The sequence below is a fragment of the Acinonyx jubatus genome, chromosome C1 (assembly GCF_027475565.1).
Source record: "Acinonyx jubatus isolate Ajub_Pintada_27869175 chromosome C1, VMU_Ajub_asm_v1.0, whole genome shotgun sequence".
NCBI classification, from domain to species: Eukaryota; Metazoa; Chordata; class Mammalia; order Carnivora; family Felidae; genus Acinonyx; species Acinonyx jubatus.
In genome coordinates, this window is record NC_069381.1 from 80,567,776 (window position 1) to 80,585,706 (window position 17,931).

Genomic DNA, 17,931 nt, shown 5'->3' on the forward strand with positions numbered 1-17,931 from the left:
CCTATAGAGACTCCTCTACTTATAGGAGGGATAGCCTCATACATTTGCCAGCAAAGACAGCCTGTAAAGGAGAGACAATGGATTTGAAAGCCTCACTCCAGCAACTAAGGAGTGTATCTCTGGGCACACGTGATTTCAACCCCTAGGCCCACCTGGCCCCCCGGAGGCATTCCAGATGATGACTGAACCTAGTCGGTTAAGGTACAGAATGGTTCATTGGTTCCTAGGCGCATTGTCTCTCTGAGAATGTATGAGGCATGGGTTTCTAAGGCTTTTTCAGCCCCTTTCTGGCACCTTGGACCGAGGCAAACACATTGTTCTTCTGGGCTCATGTGGTTAGGAGGTCATGTCCCTATAACTGTTCCACTTGAGGTGTTGAGAAATGGAGGGCCTTTCACGAGAACAGCAAAGCAAATGCTTTGTAGATTATAGATAAACGCAGATGCATAATGGAATAATGTAAGAAATTAATCAATAATCAAAGGGTATGCGGGAAAACTAGGGGAAAATCGCCATGTTACTTCTTAAAGGTTGATTACACATAGGAACATTTTCAAAGTTAGGTAATGTTAGAAAAACATAGATAACGTATGCTACAAGGAAATCAACTAGCATATATAATGTCATGTTTGCTACAATAAATCGGCCAGTTCAACACACTGCTGTTGTCTGTGTCCATTTTTATTTTAGTTTTATTTTTTATTTTAGTTTTTTATTTTTTAGTTTTTTATTTTAGTTTTGTTTTATTTTCACCGACGCCGTTCTTCCTTCGGGAACCCCTGGTTGCTGGAGCTGGCCTCCAGCAGACAGTGAAAAAACTGTAACAATACAAAGCTAGTAACACTGAAAACTGATTTCTTTGCTTATCAGTTATGCCTTGAACTGTCCCTACCTGAAGGTGAAACTATGGAACAGGTATTTATGAAACAACAAACAAGTATTGCTAAAATAAACAGTTCTCTGTGTGTACTCTCTAGCTGACTCAAAACTGAAGACGGGCACTAATTAATTACTGTTTCCCCAGCATGAGACATTATGCCCAAAGACATGGAGCACAAGGTGAAAATGCAGATTCCCCATCTTGTGGTGTTTACCAGGAATGCTGGGCTCCCTCTGTCTCCTAGTTCTTAGTCCCCTCCTATTTTCTACAGCAGATCAATTTATCATCAGATGACAGATTATTGATTAAACCAGTCTTAGCATCAGTTTAAGTCCGAGTCCTCTAAAGAAAGAATCCACCATTTCAAAGACTATGGTACTCTCATTCTCTCCCCACTCCCCCAACCATTTTAAACAACTGAGGACATAAAGTTCATTGAACAATGCTGGAAGTAATTTGAATTATTCACAAAATAGTATTTCTATATACTATTTTTATGCTTTTTTGCAACTCCATTTTTTTCACTAATTGTGCATGGAAATAAGAAGACTATTTTCTCTTCTGTTTCTCTTCTGACATTACTGAGATAATGACTGTGTAATATTTTATACCAATAATGCCATGCAAAAATAAAATGCCATTTTAAAGTATCTGCATTAAATTAAATTGTCTAAACCATCTGGTAAAGAGGATGAGCACTGGATTTATAAATCAAAATGGACCCAGTCCCAGTTCTGCCCTCTCACAGACTGTCTAGGGCCCATGTCCGCTTACTCTGTAAGATAAAGGGGCTGGACTCTTCAGCATCAGCAAAATTGTTCCATCTTGTCTGCCAAGTCAGACCGGTTTGCCAGTTGACTACCTGAACATCTGGATTAAAAAGGGTCCAATTCCACTGATCGGCAACATTGGCCAGAAGCAAAGTAGTGGGGAGTATCAGGACCCGGACTAGATTCAGCCATGCTGGAACTAGATGATCTTAAAATGCTCCTCTGACTTCTGGAATCTTCATCCTCAACTACAGAATAATTTGTTTTTGTTGTTTAAAAAAACTATATACAGGTACAAAACTGAAAACTATCAATTTATTTTTTAAAGAAAGCAGAAAATTATCAATAAGTTACATACTTAAGAGTAAAACAACTTGTTAACAGGGTTAAGTAAGCTTTACTGTAGCCTGGAGCACACAGTGTATTTACATAAAAATTTGTCTTAATATCTGTAGATTCTGTCCCATTGTTTTAAACTATTTTGTCAATCCCCAGTGCTTAAAATAAAAAAGTCATATAGTTCATAGTGCTGATGGCACTGTGATGAAGTAATGCCATCTGAAAAAAACATATTTATGGGATTTTAGGGTCTCATGTGTTTTCAAACTAACCATACTTTTCACCTAAAAGTACATGATAATTGTCAGGAATTGTGACAGGCAGTGTGTAAGTCCCATTTTATACCAGCATGTTCAATATGAAAGAACTATAATTTTGTGATTGATATTAAATTAGGAAATCCCATGTGATCACACCATATCACAGGTTGGGAATGACTGTATGACTGTGTGTTTAAGGACCTTAATTATTATCTTGTCTTTTTTTTCTTTAAGAAAAAAAGTCTTTTCTTTTCCTTAATCGGCAATATACCCTGTAAATAATGTTGTTCCCTTCACACTGAAAACCATTTAATTCCCTATTATCTCACTTCATTAGCCAAATGTCCTGTTTAGGCAAACTCTGAATATAAAGCACATTATAATGTAGTAGGAAAATAATATTTAGAAACAGCCTTTAACTGAAAAGAAAAACCCAACAAAACAAGTCAATGCAGATGATACGTATTCATTATATTCAGGCTATTTCAGAGATTTAACTGTTATGATTGACCTTGGAAATCAACTGGGAGAAATTTCCACATGTTGTACTAAGTTAACAATGAATTCTGGGACAGGCAAAAGTAAGAAAAGTTAGAAAATAATTCTCAGTAAAGATTCTGAATATATGTAAGACTTTGGGCTAAACCAGAAGGGCTTTAGAGATGAAGAAAATCCTGTATATCACCAGCCCATATCTCTATCCACCACTGCCCTCTCCCCCAGCAAAATGTCCTTTGAAATGTAAGGAAATATGAATATGGGGTACATTGAACAGGACAAATAGTTACAAAGAAGAGCCTGCACTGTGTGTATAAAGAAAGAAGGCCATCCCCAAGAAGGAGGTATGGGAGAGGCTATGGGCCCCAGGCAAACATAAACACTTCAGAGGTATGTTAGCCCTTGCTGGCAACATCCTTCACCCTCTCAGATTTCCATTCTCAGTTCCCTGCTCATTCACTGTCATCAGGAGCCTTGCCCTAAAATAATGGGGCCTAATACAGTCAACATAACATAAATGACCCCTCATTGTCAAACTCGAGTGGTCCCCTTTACTAGGAGCAGAGCCGCAAAGAACTGCTTTCCTCTAAAGCTCAGAGAATGAGAGATAGCAAATGTCAGGTAGGCCTTCCTGTTCCAGCTACTTCTCCTTCACACTAACTGAAGGAGCTGTTTTAGCTCCTTTTCAAAGATGAAAAAAAGATCATTGAAAACTACAAACCCACACATACTATGAAATGAACTTTCCATTCTTTACTTAGTACTGAAATAGAGGATACTGTAGTACCATCATCATACTGCTGCTCTCTCCTTCCTAGGCCTACTCTAAGGGAGGATTACACCTCTCAACCCATTAATGTCAGACTTAGTCATATCTTTTTTGGCCAATGAGTAAAAGTGGAAGGTCAAGGGGCACCTGGGTGGCTCAGTCGGTTAAGTGTTCGGCTCCTGACTTCAGTTCAGGTCATGATATCATGGTTCATGGGTTCGAGCCCCACATCAGGTTCTGCACTGGTAGTGCCTAGCCTGCTTGGGATTCTCTCTCTCTCCCTCTGTCTTGGCCCCTTCCCCACTTGTGTGCTCTGTCTCTCTCTCTCTCAAAATGAAGAAATAAAAAAAAAAAAAGAAGTGGAAGTGTCAAGTGCCACTTTTTCTTTTAATATGAAATTTATTGTCAAATTGGTTTCCATATAACACTCAGTGCTCATCCTAAAATAGCACTGCTAGGAATTTACCCAAGGGACACAGGAGTGCTGATGCATAGGGGCACTTGTACCCCAATGTTTATAGCAGCACTTTCAAGTGCCACTTCTGAGAAAATTTAAAGTCACATCATTTCTCTTTTGCCAGAAAAAAAAAAAAAAGGACGTGCAGTCCAATTTGAACTATATGAAAAACAAATAACTTTTTTGGAATATGTACCAGATATTGCATGAGACACACTTACACTAAAAAAAAATCATTTGTTTATCTAAAATTCAAATTTAACTAGGTGTTTTCTATTTTTGTTTACTGCATTTGGCAATCCTTATTCTGCAGGATCCCAGGTAGCAGGTGCTCTATGGGTCTGTGTTCCACAATAAGGAGCAGGTGTAATAAGCCCTCAGTGGACTTGCAGCCCACCTGAAATGCAATCAAGCTTTGTGGTCTCAAGCCACTTAGAGTCGAAGGTCACTGTTTCTGTAGTGCAATCTAGAGAAATATGACTGATAAAATCACCAAAAATTCCTCACTAAGATACTAATGAAAGCCTTAACTAAGAGAAGCTAGGGAATGTCCCTCTGGTTCTAGTTTGAATCCTTTCTATGCCACTCTTCACATCAGCTTCTATGTCCACTGCTTATCTACATTGGTCTAGTCTGATGCTCTTCCCAGTTGGGTTTGGTCACTTCTTTTTATCAGAGATCCTTGCTAATGGCAGCTGTCAGTCTTCCTAACTGCAATTCCTGTGAATTCAGATTCCATGGCACAGAGGTTTTCTTCCCTGACTATATGCATTTCATCAATGGTATTCCTAATACTTTACTAATGTCAATCAGTCCCTAGTTGCCATTGCAGAAATTGGGTATAAATTCTGGAAATGCTAGAAAGTGTATGTGATCTCTGCAGAAATATTCACTACAAAATATATTCTGGTTATGTAATGGTGGTTCCTTCCCACTAGTGGTTGAGTCCCACTAGACAGAGAACCAGGGAACTGTCTTTAGTGTGATGAACAGAGCAGGTGTGATAATTGGCCTCATGGAGCTTACAGTCTAGTGGGTTAGAGAATTCACAGACCTCCCTTGATTTAGGAAAAAGAAACACATTAAGTCAGGTTTGGCTATTTTCTCCTTCTCCTTAACCATCATACCTCCCAATTTACTCACATGCTCTCTTACTTTCAGATCTATATCTGTAATTAATACTCAAATGTCCCTGTATCTGTAGCAGCTGCTGATTAAACTTTTTTATCTTCTGCTAATATGAGCTTTGTAATTTAATTTTTTAATGCCCCTTTAAGTAAAATTTATAATTGGTTCCCTTAGGGAATATACCATATTTTACTCTTGTATATGCAAATTCAAATAAAGCACACTACCAAATGCTCACTTTTAGTAGATGCAGGGCAGGAGGAAGGTGCAATTAAAAAAAAAAAAAAAAGGATGACACAATCTCTACCCTCAAAGAGCTTGCCTATAATCTCCCAGAAAGAATTAAAACCAGCACCACTAAAATAGTTAATTAACTATGGCATAAATAGCAAATGTTAAGAAAATGATTAAAATAATAACAGCTACAAGATTTCAGAGAATGAAGAGCCCTCTGTGGCCCAAGAACTCAGGGAAGGGAACTAAATGTGGCCATGAAGGATAAGGAGGAGTTTCATTGGGCATAGAGGAAGAGGGCAGGGCCTCGTAGGCAGGAAATAATGGCAAAAAAACTTAGTGGGAAGCAGCAGGGAGGAACTTTATAGAAATGATGAAGGGTCCTTTCCACAGGTATCCTATGGGCAGTTTATGGCAGATCTAGAACACCACACTCAAGGGTTTACATTTTAATGACAATGGATAAGAATAAAAGTTTTGAACCAAATAATAATAGTGTAAATTCTAATTTGCCTCTTCTTAACAATTATATCTGTGGCCTTTATTATTTTATAAGATAGAGTCTAGACTACACACATTTTAGGATCTGTATGGGGGTGTATGTGTGTTTGCACACAGCTGTGTGACTGTTTAACCATTCATGGCCCTTAGACTGGGCCATTCAAAACTACATGTTCCTCTCATGGATTTGCAAAGGCAGAATGTATTCATGACACATATTTTAATTGCAAGTGACCAAAAAAGCCAACTTGAAATGCTTACAGAAATTGGAGGAATTCTGACGAGAATAATGAGATATCCCAGGGAATCCAAGAAAAATCTCAGCCACGAAAAGTTCAATAATGTAGCAGGGCTCAGGCACTACCAGAACCACCAGGGAATAGAAGACTATTTCTAGTCAATGTACCTTTTTAGTCATCGTTCCATTTCTTTTCTTCCTTGTGTAAACCAGTTGGTTCCAATTCAGGTCATAAAACTGGCCACTGAAGGAGCTCCCAGGTTAATTTACATTTTACATCTTTGATTACAAGAGAGATTGCCAAAACTCCCACCCTAAAATTCAAAATTTCACTAAGTAAAATAAGTCAGAGAAAGACAAATACCATATGATTTCACTTATATGTGGAAGCTAAAAAACAAAACAAATGAACAAACAAAAAGCCGAAACAGACTTCTAAATATTTATGAGAGTGCAAATTGATAGGGGCCATAGGGGAAAGGGGAGTCAGATGGGCAAGATGGGTGAAGAGGAGTGGGAGGTACAGCTTTCCAGCTATGGAATGGATAAGTCATAGAGATAAAAGGTCCAGCATAAGGAATATAATCAATAGTATTGTAATAGCATGGTATGGTGACAGATGGTAGCTACACTTATGGTAAGTACAGCATAACATACAGACTTGATGAATATACTATATACCTAAAACTAATGTAACACTGTGTGTCAGCTATGCTTCAGTAAATAAATAAGTAACTCACAAATTAAAAATTTCAGGGAAGAGTTTCAGTGGTCCAGTTTGGATAAGATTCTAACTATTGAGTCAATCAACTGTGGCACCCAAGGCCAAAGTCATATTGTATAATATGGTCATTCCCATAAACAACATGGATGCCAAGAGAAGATGTGTGCCTAGAAAAATTGGAGATAGGCCACACACGAAAAAAGATGTCTTGTACACAGAAGTGACAATTACAACCATCTTTTACACAGAAAGAATGTATAACTTTAACTAAAAGGACACCTATTACACAGGAATGCTAAATCACTATCCAAAACAGAACAAACTGAGACAATTCTGATAGGACACCAGTCTCACAAACCTGCTACTACATTTAAGGGCCTGGGTTCCATCTCTAATATGAAGACAACAAAGGAAACCTAGGAGATAGGACACTGATGGAGAGGTGAAAAACAGCTTGTGAATAAATAGCTCGGAATAAATATTGATGTGGCCAATAGTTTCTGAAAAACTAGAAGGGTCCCCTCAAAATGGCCCCAGCCACATATTCACTGGTCAGTCTGAGCATGTACTATAAATGACCTTCTAATTTGCAAAAAGCAGATGGTAACATCAGCTATTACTATACAAGGTTTGCTGCCATTGCAGAACTGGTTGCTGTAACAAGCATACATGGGAAAGAACGGTGTTGAGATTATCACAAATGGATTTTAAGGTCTTTTCAAATTATCATTAGGATTTATCTTTAAACTGGAATTTTGAGAAAATGTATCATCTTAGGAATTTCAAATGCAAAATGCTGTTTCTATATGCACCTATTTGCAAGTACTGTGCAATCTTGCACTAAACTTTTTAGTTTACTGCAATGCGCATTTCAAGAGAAATATAAACTCTAAAAGTAAGGACCCTATCTAGAACTTTTTGTCTACAATCCCCTTCTCCCCATGCCCCACCTCATCACTTCTACCTAGCAATTATGCCTAGAATATTGCCTTGACCCAGGAATTGTTCAATTAGTATTTATTGGTATATTCATGACATAAAATACTACAGAATCCTCAGATGGTTGTATGCAAGATAGATTTGGTAGTAGATAGAAAAAAAGACTAAATATGGCACAATAAATTTGGCATGGCTTATTAGCCTACATACATACTCCACAGTGTGATGGCAATGAATATGAAAAAAAAAAGACTTTTTTCAAAATATTAGGAAGAAAAGCAATTGACGGGATTTAGAAATTGGAAAATAACACAAGAAATAAAAAGAAATAAGTAAAGGGAAATGTGAGTTTTTAAACTAGGAATATCATAGAGTTAGATAAATCTGGAGGGGGATTTGGGAAAAGGATAAGTTTTAGGAGATAAAGAAATATTTAGAGGAAAATATCTAGTAATATTTTATTATTTACAGTCATAACATCTTCCAAAAGAAAGCAACATATTGAACATGCTGAGTACTGAACTCAGGATCAGGCAAGTCCAGGCAAATTAGCACCTGAGATGATAATCAAAGCCATAAGGTCTTATGCTTAAAAAACGTGAAACAAACTATACCGATATGGTATTGTCACCACCCCTTAAATTTACATATACAAATGGGGTTGGTAAAACCCCATTCCATGAGTTCCATGTGTAACTCATAATCTACCATAACAAACAGGCCTACAGTGGGTCTAGAGGAAAGAATCTGGAATTGGAGTTTATGGTTTAGATTCTTAACTCTGCCACTAAATGGCTAGGTGATGTTGGAAATGACACATATCCTTGCTAGGTTCACTGTCCATCTATAAAAAGAAGATGTTTGCATAGATGTTCTCCCAGTTTCTTTCCAGTTCTAAAATTCTAAGATTCTACTCTCTATGTGGACTTGTAGACTTGGCTTTTAAGGGCTGCCATTCTGTGTTTTCACTTAATAAAAGGTTGTTGATTCTGTCTGACACCTAGAGGTATTAGGGAACTAGGACTCAATTCATGAGCAGAATAAACAACTTTGGCAGGAATGGTTGAGTAATTATCTTTTTGCCTACAGTAATCCAAAATGGCCATCAATTTGAGCCCGTCTGTCAGGAGTAGAGTAACAGATGGTTTTACAATATATCTTGATGTTTTACCTATAATAGTCTATTTTGGTATGACAATCCTATCCCCCATGAGACAAATGGCAGTATCTGGAGATAGTTTTGGTTGTCACAACTGGGAAGGGGGTACCACTAGCATCTTGGTGGGGCAGGGGCAAGGGGTTCCGCTAAAAATCCTATAATACACAGGAGAACCCCCCTCCATCCGCAATAAAATATTATCCATCCAAAATGGCAGTAGTGCTGAGCTTGAGAAATCTTTTCTCTTCTCCATCTTTCCTAAATCCATTACAAATTAGCAGAAACATCATAGAATATAGCCATTTCATGGATGTCCTATTCACACAGTCTTTTCACATTTGCAGCCTTGCAAAGTTGAAGGCGCACAACTCTGTTTCCTTAATCTCTGGGAGGTGAGGGGGGAAAGAATTAAAAAATGGACCTGCAAGATGACTTTACAGTTGTGTCTACACCCACAACATGATTAAATTATATTTGCAAAAGAAGTTTGGTTATCATAACACAATGGGCTTTATTTTTTTTTTCTCTACTGCATTTTTCACTTTGAACAAGTTATTTTGGCAAATAGAAACTAAGACTTATAGGGAAAGCTAATGGATTTATTCAGGAAGCACAATGTAAAATTAGTGGCAGGTTTTAAAAACTTAACTCTTTTAGACAAAGCTCAAAAACTGATTAACAAGCTAGTAGTGACTATTGAAAGAACATGCTTTCACATCTTTTAGAAAACTGCTTTAAATTATTGTGAAAGCTTACACATATTCTGAATTAACATACATTTAAGTATTTCAGTGTTCTTTTTTAGTCCTAATGTTCCATTTTCAGTTTCTTCACATTTGATTTACAATTATATTATCTGGAAAATAGAAAAAGTGTGCAACAGCAAACTTCAGGTGGTGTTATAGCGATCTGTGTTACCTGGCTCCATTTGTCATTTTCTTTCTTCCCTTTTTTGTTATTATTTATTGGCATTTTGCCTGTGGCAAGACACAGTTTTTAAATGTGGACTTCATGATGTTGTGAGTCAATCCAGAGAAGGTAAAGTATCTCAAGGGCAGCATAAACGATAAGTATTTCTGAATTTTAATTTTAAGCATTTTAGCATACATATGCAATGGAGGTTTATTTATTGAATTTGAAAAATTAATTCCTTACAGCCTTGAGTGTATTTTGCTTTGTCTGCCCCTGGGTTTGTACATATTGGTGTTTTTTTTTTCCTTTTTAATATTTCAACAGGTGAGGTTAGCAAGACAGCTGATGATGCTGTTTTACACCTAGAGGTCTTATGGAACTAGAACTGCATCCAGAAGCGGAACAAACAATTTTGGGGGATGGTTTAATAATTGCCTTTGGTAGGACTTGTCTCACATTCATTAAAAAGTCTAGGTGAGGCTGCTTCCTTGATCTTCATTTCTTTTCAGTTGCCAGGCAAACAAACAAACAAAAATTCTTTCCTGAAAGCTGTTTAGTTATCTAACCTCGAATATCTTTGACTAGGGTGGAAGTTACACATCTCAAATATCTCCATGTTTAGAAGTTAGAACTTGGCAGACATTTGCTGGAATGCGTGACTAGTCTGTTTTTCTTGCTTTTGAAAGCATTTAAAGTAGGCTAGAATTTTAACCTTTATATAATACCATCATAATAGTTTTCACTCTTAAAAATACTTTTGTGTTCTCTCTTTGGTAAATAAAAAATACATTGCTGTCTAATTATCTTTGATGTAGGAAGTGACTGGAGAACAATTAATATAAAGATCGTGATTTTTATTACTTAGGAAATGATAAGGGAATATTAAAGTTCTCTAGTTTATACTTACAGATATTTGAATTTATCTTCTTTTCTCATTTAGTTTTATAACTAAATCTGAACTTAGGCTTGTAAAAGTGACAATATATACAAAGCCTACAAAAATGTATCTTGTATAGAAAGTAGACAGCAAGTATTCACTTTTGCCTGTCAAGGAAATGCCCATAAGAATTGTTGGTAGGCGTCTAAATGTGGAGGTAAGTAATAAGCAGGTATTGACTTCTGTTGAGATCAATATCAAGATTTGTTGACCCAAAGAGGTTAAAATTGACTGAAGAGTGGGACAATAAATCTTGTTATTGACTAGAAAGCAGAAGTCAATATATGTATTATTATAAACATTTTTCTTTTACTGTAGATGATAGGGGTGGAGTCATTTTTAAGGCCTTAAATGCATATAGCCACATGTTGTTTATACCATCGTGGTGGCCAACGTAGGCTCCTTGGCTTACCAAAAATGCATTTACTCAAATGACATCAATAACATTCCTAGATCATTGTTCATGATGTCAAACATTCTTCTTCCTGTACTTCAGGTTCTCTCATCCTGATTAATATCAAACTGAAATGTATTCTACATTTCAAACTTGTATGATGAAATTTTGTTAGAAAGGGAAAAAAGAAAAGATATTTAATTTTTTTTTTTCCTCTGGAGTGTAGAGCTCTCCAGATTCTCTGATTACTGCTTCCACTGTGTGTGTGTGTGTGTGTGTGTGTGTGTGTGTACATGTGCACATTTTGTGGACACATGCACATGTTCTGTGTGCCCACTTAATATTCTTCTATTTTCAGGCAACAGAGACTTCCTTCCAGGTTGCCCATTGCTAAGATGACTCTGCTCCTCACATGAGATATTATATTTACCAGGTAATTTTAAAAGCATGACAAGATAAAGAGACGTTTAAAAAAGTACACTTAAAATTAAGTTTTTTTGAAACCACAAAATAATGCAAATGGGGTGTTACCAGGTCATATTTTAGTTTTTCTATTCATACTAACCACCCAGTCACACATAAGCCAAATAGAGATTTTATATTACCATAGTTTAGAGAAGTGGAAATGGAAAACAATTTTCCATTGTTCCAAATAGCTCTCATGTTGATAAGAAATCAAACTCTGTACATCCAAGCTGAACAGGGCGTGCTGGGTTACACTAAGTCTCTGTTTGTCTAGTAGCTTTGCCTGAACTGAGGTCTGTACACATAGATCGTGAGTGCATGAAATCCTGGAGGAATATTTGGCCAGGACATTGATGTTACAGACTACTAACCCAAAATTCTCTCATGCAATATGAATCCACCCTCATCCCTCCATCCCCAGCCTCCAGGTAATAACAAAGGAAACACTCATAAAGCATCTTTTCTTTCTAACCATCTCCCAAAAGATGGCACTTCACAAGGAAGAGTCAAATCCATAAATGCTCCATAATCTGCAAGTTAGGGATGAAACATGAGAGATGCCTTCAATGTCTCACACTACAGGATGCCTCCAATTCCTCAATACACCCCATTGTGCCTCACGGCTGGAGAAAGCTCTGCACATCCCATTTCCTCCTTTAACTGTGAATTTCCTCGCTTCTATGGGTTTAGATTTTAATGGGTGAATTACATTTACATCTACTTGTGCATTTGCCATCAGCAGCCAAGTTCCTGCCTAAAGCCTTTACTAACTTTGAGAACAAATTTCTCATAAACAGCCTCATTTAGTTTATCTATATAAATTCACATAAGAGTTCTTAACTCCTAGGAAGCTCCAGGACACCTCTCTGTACTAAATGGCAGATCTTAGCTGTCTATTGGTTTTAAGTGCTTTACAACGAATCATAGCTCAAGACAAATCAGTAATTAGGCTGAAATGATTCCAAAACCATTGAAAATGTGGCAAAATGTTGGTTAGCCAGATAAGTCTTAGAATTTGTGGTCTCTAGTAAGAAGAAAATAGTTCTACAATGAAAATACACCCAAATGGTACTGAAGAATCATCAAATACGATAGTATATTGATAACACCTTAGAAATACACCCAGGTTCATACACCAAAATGTCTGCATTTTTACCATTAACATGAGAAAGTACAACATGAGGCAAGCATGTAGTTAGGGCATGGCTCTGGGTTACCACCCCCACACAAAAAAATTATGTTTTTAATCTGATGAACCCTATTCCACAAATTCTATCTATGTATCTCCACATATATGCGAATTTTCCACAAAAATTAAGAAATTCCATTTGACTCCTTACTACTTATGATTACTATGATAATATACGATCTTACCCTTTGCCTCACAGATATTCTCTACATAAAGATGAAAAAAATAACATGATCTAAGCCCTCTGTCTTCTTGTAGTGATAGGTTTACAGGGGTCACCTGAACTTTCTCACTTGTTCTGCTGTTTAGCAACTTAGGTGGGTTAACAGATGTCCTTGAGTAGATGAAGGTCAGGGATATACTTAAAAAAACTTGTGACATGACATAACGACTTTGAATAGGGCTCTGCATAACCCATTAGGTCACTAGAAATCATTCATTCAATATGTTAGCCCGTATCTGTTAATACTCAATTTTGACTAAGAAATTATCCCCCATAATTGCTTTGGATGATAAAATTGTTTCCTTGGTAGATAAGCATTTTTTTAACTTGGAAGTTTAGAATTAATTACAGAGATATTTAAGAGAATCAAAGACATAGTGTTAATATTTATGTGTTAAGGAAGCATGATTAACTTTTGAGTATTTATAATGTTTAAGATATTTTAGTTTATTAGAGAACAGGTAAAATTTGTGATTCAACTTAAAATGTGTAATTACGCAATTGATTTAGGCCTGTGAATTTAAGTAGAAATTTAATTTAGTTTATACAGTAATTACAGTAAGTATATAAAGCAAGTACTAAAACATTTAAGAGAACTTGAGGTTCACAATATTTCTAGGTTTAATTTATTAGAGCCATTAGAGGTATTTTAAGTATTCTGGAAAGTTTGTTTTTAATCACACATTTGAAGTATCTAAGAAGTCACATATATTTAATTTATAAATTTAGTTTAAAATGTTTGAAGGAGATTAATTAACTTAGTTTGTACATGGGTCTAAACATTAATCAAAGGCTTCATAAAAGTGATTGCTAAATTTGCTAGACTTACAATTACAAGATTATGGAAGAGCTAAGTTTTCAAATTTTTACAACTAATAATTCAAATATATTTTTAACTAAACTCAACCTTTGAATAATCTTTCCTGAACACAAAATCTACCCTTGAAATTACTGTTACTGACAAGGCAAAAGAGGCATATCAGAAGCAAAACATTCACATTGACAAAGGTGGTGTGTAAGAAGGTAAAGAAGTATTAAATTATTGTACTAGTAAAGACCTCCTACAACGACTGCCTACCAGAGGCGTCTTCAAATACTCTCAACTTCTGGCAAGTTTGATAGTATTAGTACTGAGAAGCAGAACAGAGCAAAGGTCACAAACTCAGTCCCCGGGGTCAGATCCCTGTGGTTTATACCCATGTTGCTTTATGTACTAGCTATGAGATTCTGGGTGAATGCTCAACTTTGTAAGATTCACTTTCCTTATTTGAAAACTGGAGGTATCAATAGTGCACTGTCATAAATTATTGAGAGACTTGAATGAGATAATGCTTACAAGTACTCAGCAGAGTACCTGGCATCAAGATAAAGGCTAAATAAATGTTCATTAGTACTAGGAAGAGGAGGAATCTTCTCCTACAGGAACTAGTCTCACTCTGGTTTTTAAACAGATACCCTTAGACACAATATATGGTAATTGCAAATTCAGTGAAATCCTTTCTGTAAAGTTATGCACCTGGTAGTGGATAGAAAGAGGAAAGAACAGCTTTTTTTTTCCCCTGGTGAATAGAAACCACAATAATCTAGAATTAAGAAGGATATTGTTTATCAACAATAAGCAACTCTCACTTGTCTTCTGATAAAAAACTATTACCTGTTCACTCTCAAGAGAATTATAGTTTATAGCACCCAATAATTTTATGACCTCTTTAGTTTAGCCCCTGCCCAAGTGTACTATTATAAAATGAAGAAAAGAATAATATCAGAACTCAGAACTGTACATTTTAAAATATTTAATGCTGAACTTTTTTATAATTATAGGAAAAATAGGAACAAACTTACCTTTATAACAAAAACTAATGTATTAAATAAATGATAATATATCTATAAATGGGTATGCCATTCAGCCATTAAGATTAATTATGGGGGTGGGGGCGCCTGGGTGGCTCATTTGAGCATCCAAGTTCAGCTTAGGTCATGATCTCGAGGTTCACAAGTTTGAGCCCCACATCGGGCTCTGTGCTGACTGCTCAGAGCCTGAAGCCTGCTTCAGATTCTGTGTCTCCCTCTCTCTGTCCCTCCCTGCTCATGTTCTGTGTGTGTGTGTGTGTGTGTGTGTGTGTGTGTTTGTCTCTCTCTCTCAAAAATAAATAAAACATTAAAAAAGATTAATAATGGAAATGTATTTATGTTATCAGGGATATGCATTTAGAATATACTGATAAATGAATTTTATAAGCAAGTTGCAAAGCAATATATATATATATAATAATTCATTTTTTGTTTAAAAAAAGAGGGGGACTATCCCGTTTTACCTATGTATATTATATATATCTATAACATATATAATAATAATAATATATGTAAAGTAATATATATTATACACATACATACATAGAAACAATCTAGATAGCTATATATGGTTATATGCATTATTGGCAAAGATTTTAACATTCATGTCAGAGTTTGTGAAAAAAGGTCTCCCCTACATTATTTGCTAATAAAGGAATCACTACAACCAACCAGAAAAGTAGTAGAACAGTTTCCAATGAACTGTTAAATGAGGAATCCTACTTTCGGAACTCTAAGTAAGTAAAAGTACTAGCATATACAAAGATATATTTCTTAGCCTCTTTTTCTGTTGACTAAAAGGAGGAACAATATACATACTCGTTAGGTATGCCACAGAAATGATGTGGTGAAACTTCCGCAGTTATGTGATAAAAGACACTGAATCTTCTACCTTGTTCTCTGTTGGATTACTAACCCAAGAGAAAGAAAAAGCCAATGCCAGGTCATGAGGATACTCAAAAAACCATATGTAGAAGTCAACATGTAAAGAAATAGAAACCTCCTTCCAATAGCCAGCAAGGAATTGAGGTCTCCAGCCCAGACAGCTGCTTTGGAAACAGATCCTCCAAACCCAGCCAAGCCTCCAGATGACTGCAGACCCAGCCAACACCTTGACTGCAGCCTCATGAAAAACCCTAAGCCAGAATGACCCAACTAAGCTACTCCCAGATTCCTGACACTCAGAAACTGTGAGCTAATAATTGTATTTTAAGCCACTTTAAAAATTGTGCACAGTCATACAAGCATTTTAGTTGCTAACGGAAAAAGAATGATTTAGATATATACATAGGTATATATATTAACATATTTAAATTTAACTATCATAGTATCAAAAGTACAACTGTAGAATAACGTGTATAGTACAATTCAATGTTTATTTTTAAAAAAATCTAAACCTTTTGTCTGTATTTGTTTGAGTGTAGAGGAAAGCACCAAATGATTCATAGAAAACTACTAATAATGTGTGGAAGAGAAGATTATAAGCTTTTTCTTAATATACCTTAGTACTATTTTCATCATATGAAGATGATGTGCTACTTTTACAATTTTTAGAAGTATAATAAACTAAAGAAAAATGGGAGGGAATATCAGGTGTTGTATCTGGGTATTAGGATTTTGAAATTTTTTAAATTACATTTTCTTTCTTTTTGTGTCCAAGCTTTGCAATGACCATATATGAATTAGTTAAATGAATTTAGTTTTAAATAAATTTTAAAAATCAGAAGTCAACTATAAAAGAACTTTGAAATGTAAACAAGAAGCCATTGTACTCAGTGGAGCTTCACTCGCCAACCTGATTGTAATGTTTGCTCACAGAAACGTTTAAAATGTGAAACTCGTCAGATGCTTTCCATCAGAAGAATGCAGAGTGTTTCTAGTCTATGAAATGACTGATATTTAAAGCATTCTTTATTTCTGAAGTGGGCTTCATAGGGAAGACGGTCAAGTACTATTCCTGCGAAATGCAACCACAGCAAAGTGATAAGGATCACCCAGGGCTATCCAGTAAACCGGGAATAGGACACCTCTCTCCATGTCTGGGCCAGTCAGTTGACGTCTTGTTCCTACCGACACAAACTGGTACAACTGAAAGAACTATTTGTACACTTAAACATTTCTGGGATAAAACAAACTAACATACAAACACAAAACCTCACTGGTCACTTGATATAGCAGGAAATTTTTTGTAGTTGTAGCCAACAACATGCACAAGGTACAACAGCTATCACTTTGACGACAGGCTGATGAGCCAGAATTCTGCTTAATCCATTGCAAACCACAGTTTTCACCTAGCAAACCACATGATGTGATTTCGTTGTCTCATGTTTCTATTTTCTCTCTGCCTTAGCAAAATTAGATTCTTCTAGTCAACCTGAACTTTAAAGATATAAGTATACTTGCATTTTTTAAATGAAAGATTTGTTTTGAAGAAGGTGAGAGGAAAGAATCGTGAACCTTGATCATCTCTTCTGAGCCAAGATGTTTAACTCACAGCAGCAGCCATTAAAGTTAGGAGAAAGACATGAATAAGAAGGAAATGCATACATCCTGATCTCACTGTAAAAATGTTCTCGAACTATCATGTCCCTAACAAATAAATATACCTTTAATGAAACCCTATATGTTTTTTTCTTTTTAAAAAAATTTTTTAATGTTTTATTTTTGAGACAGAGAGAGACAGAACATGAGCAGGGGAGGGGCAGAGAGAGAGGGAGACACAGAATGTGAAGCAGGCTCCAGGCTCTGAGCTGTCAGCACAGAGCCCAACGCGGGGCTTGAACTCACAGACCACGAGATCATGACCTGAGCCGAAGTCAGACGCTCAACCGACTGAGCCACCCAGGCACCCCTGTTTTTTTCTAAAGATAAAAAGAAATCATTTTATTTTTCCTTTTTAACGGGTTCATCATTGCTGAGACTGATTCAGACTCATGTTCTCCTTAGGTTTCAATCGGCAATGCCTTATTTGCTTTAGATGACAAATCACTTCCATGGTTGTGATGTTTAATTCTCATAATAACATTTTAAAGTCAGTTATCAGCCCTCTTTCACAGAGGCAACA

General features: G+C 36.2%; 1 long non-coding RNA gene across 8 annotated transcripts in view; it reads left to right on the plus strand.

Annotated features, from left to right (window-relative positions):
• Positions 1-17,500, plus strand: part of LOC106968137 (uncharacterized) — a 42,348-nt gene extending 24,848 nt beyond the window's left edge. For 2 of the 8 annotated variants that reach the window (XR_003419984.2, XR_003419985.2), the window contains exons 4-5: positions 11,498-11,572; positions 17,218-17,493. This is a non-coding gene — a long non-coding RNA (uncharacterized LOC106968137). Of the gene's footprint in view, positions 1-10,132; positions 10,283-11,497; positions 11,573-17,217 lie in introns of all 8 variants that reach the window. The other 6 variants (XR_008295059.1, XR_008295058.1, XR_008295061.1 and 3 more) reach the window with 6 other exon arrangements.
• The last annotated feature ends 431 nt before the right edge of the window (positions 17,501-17,931 follow it).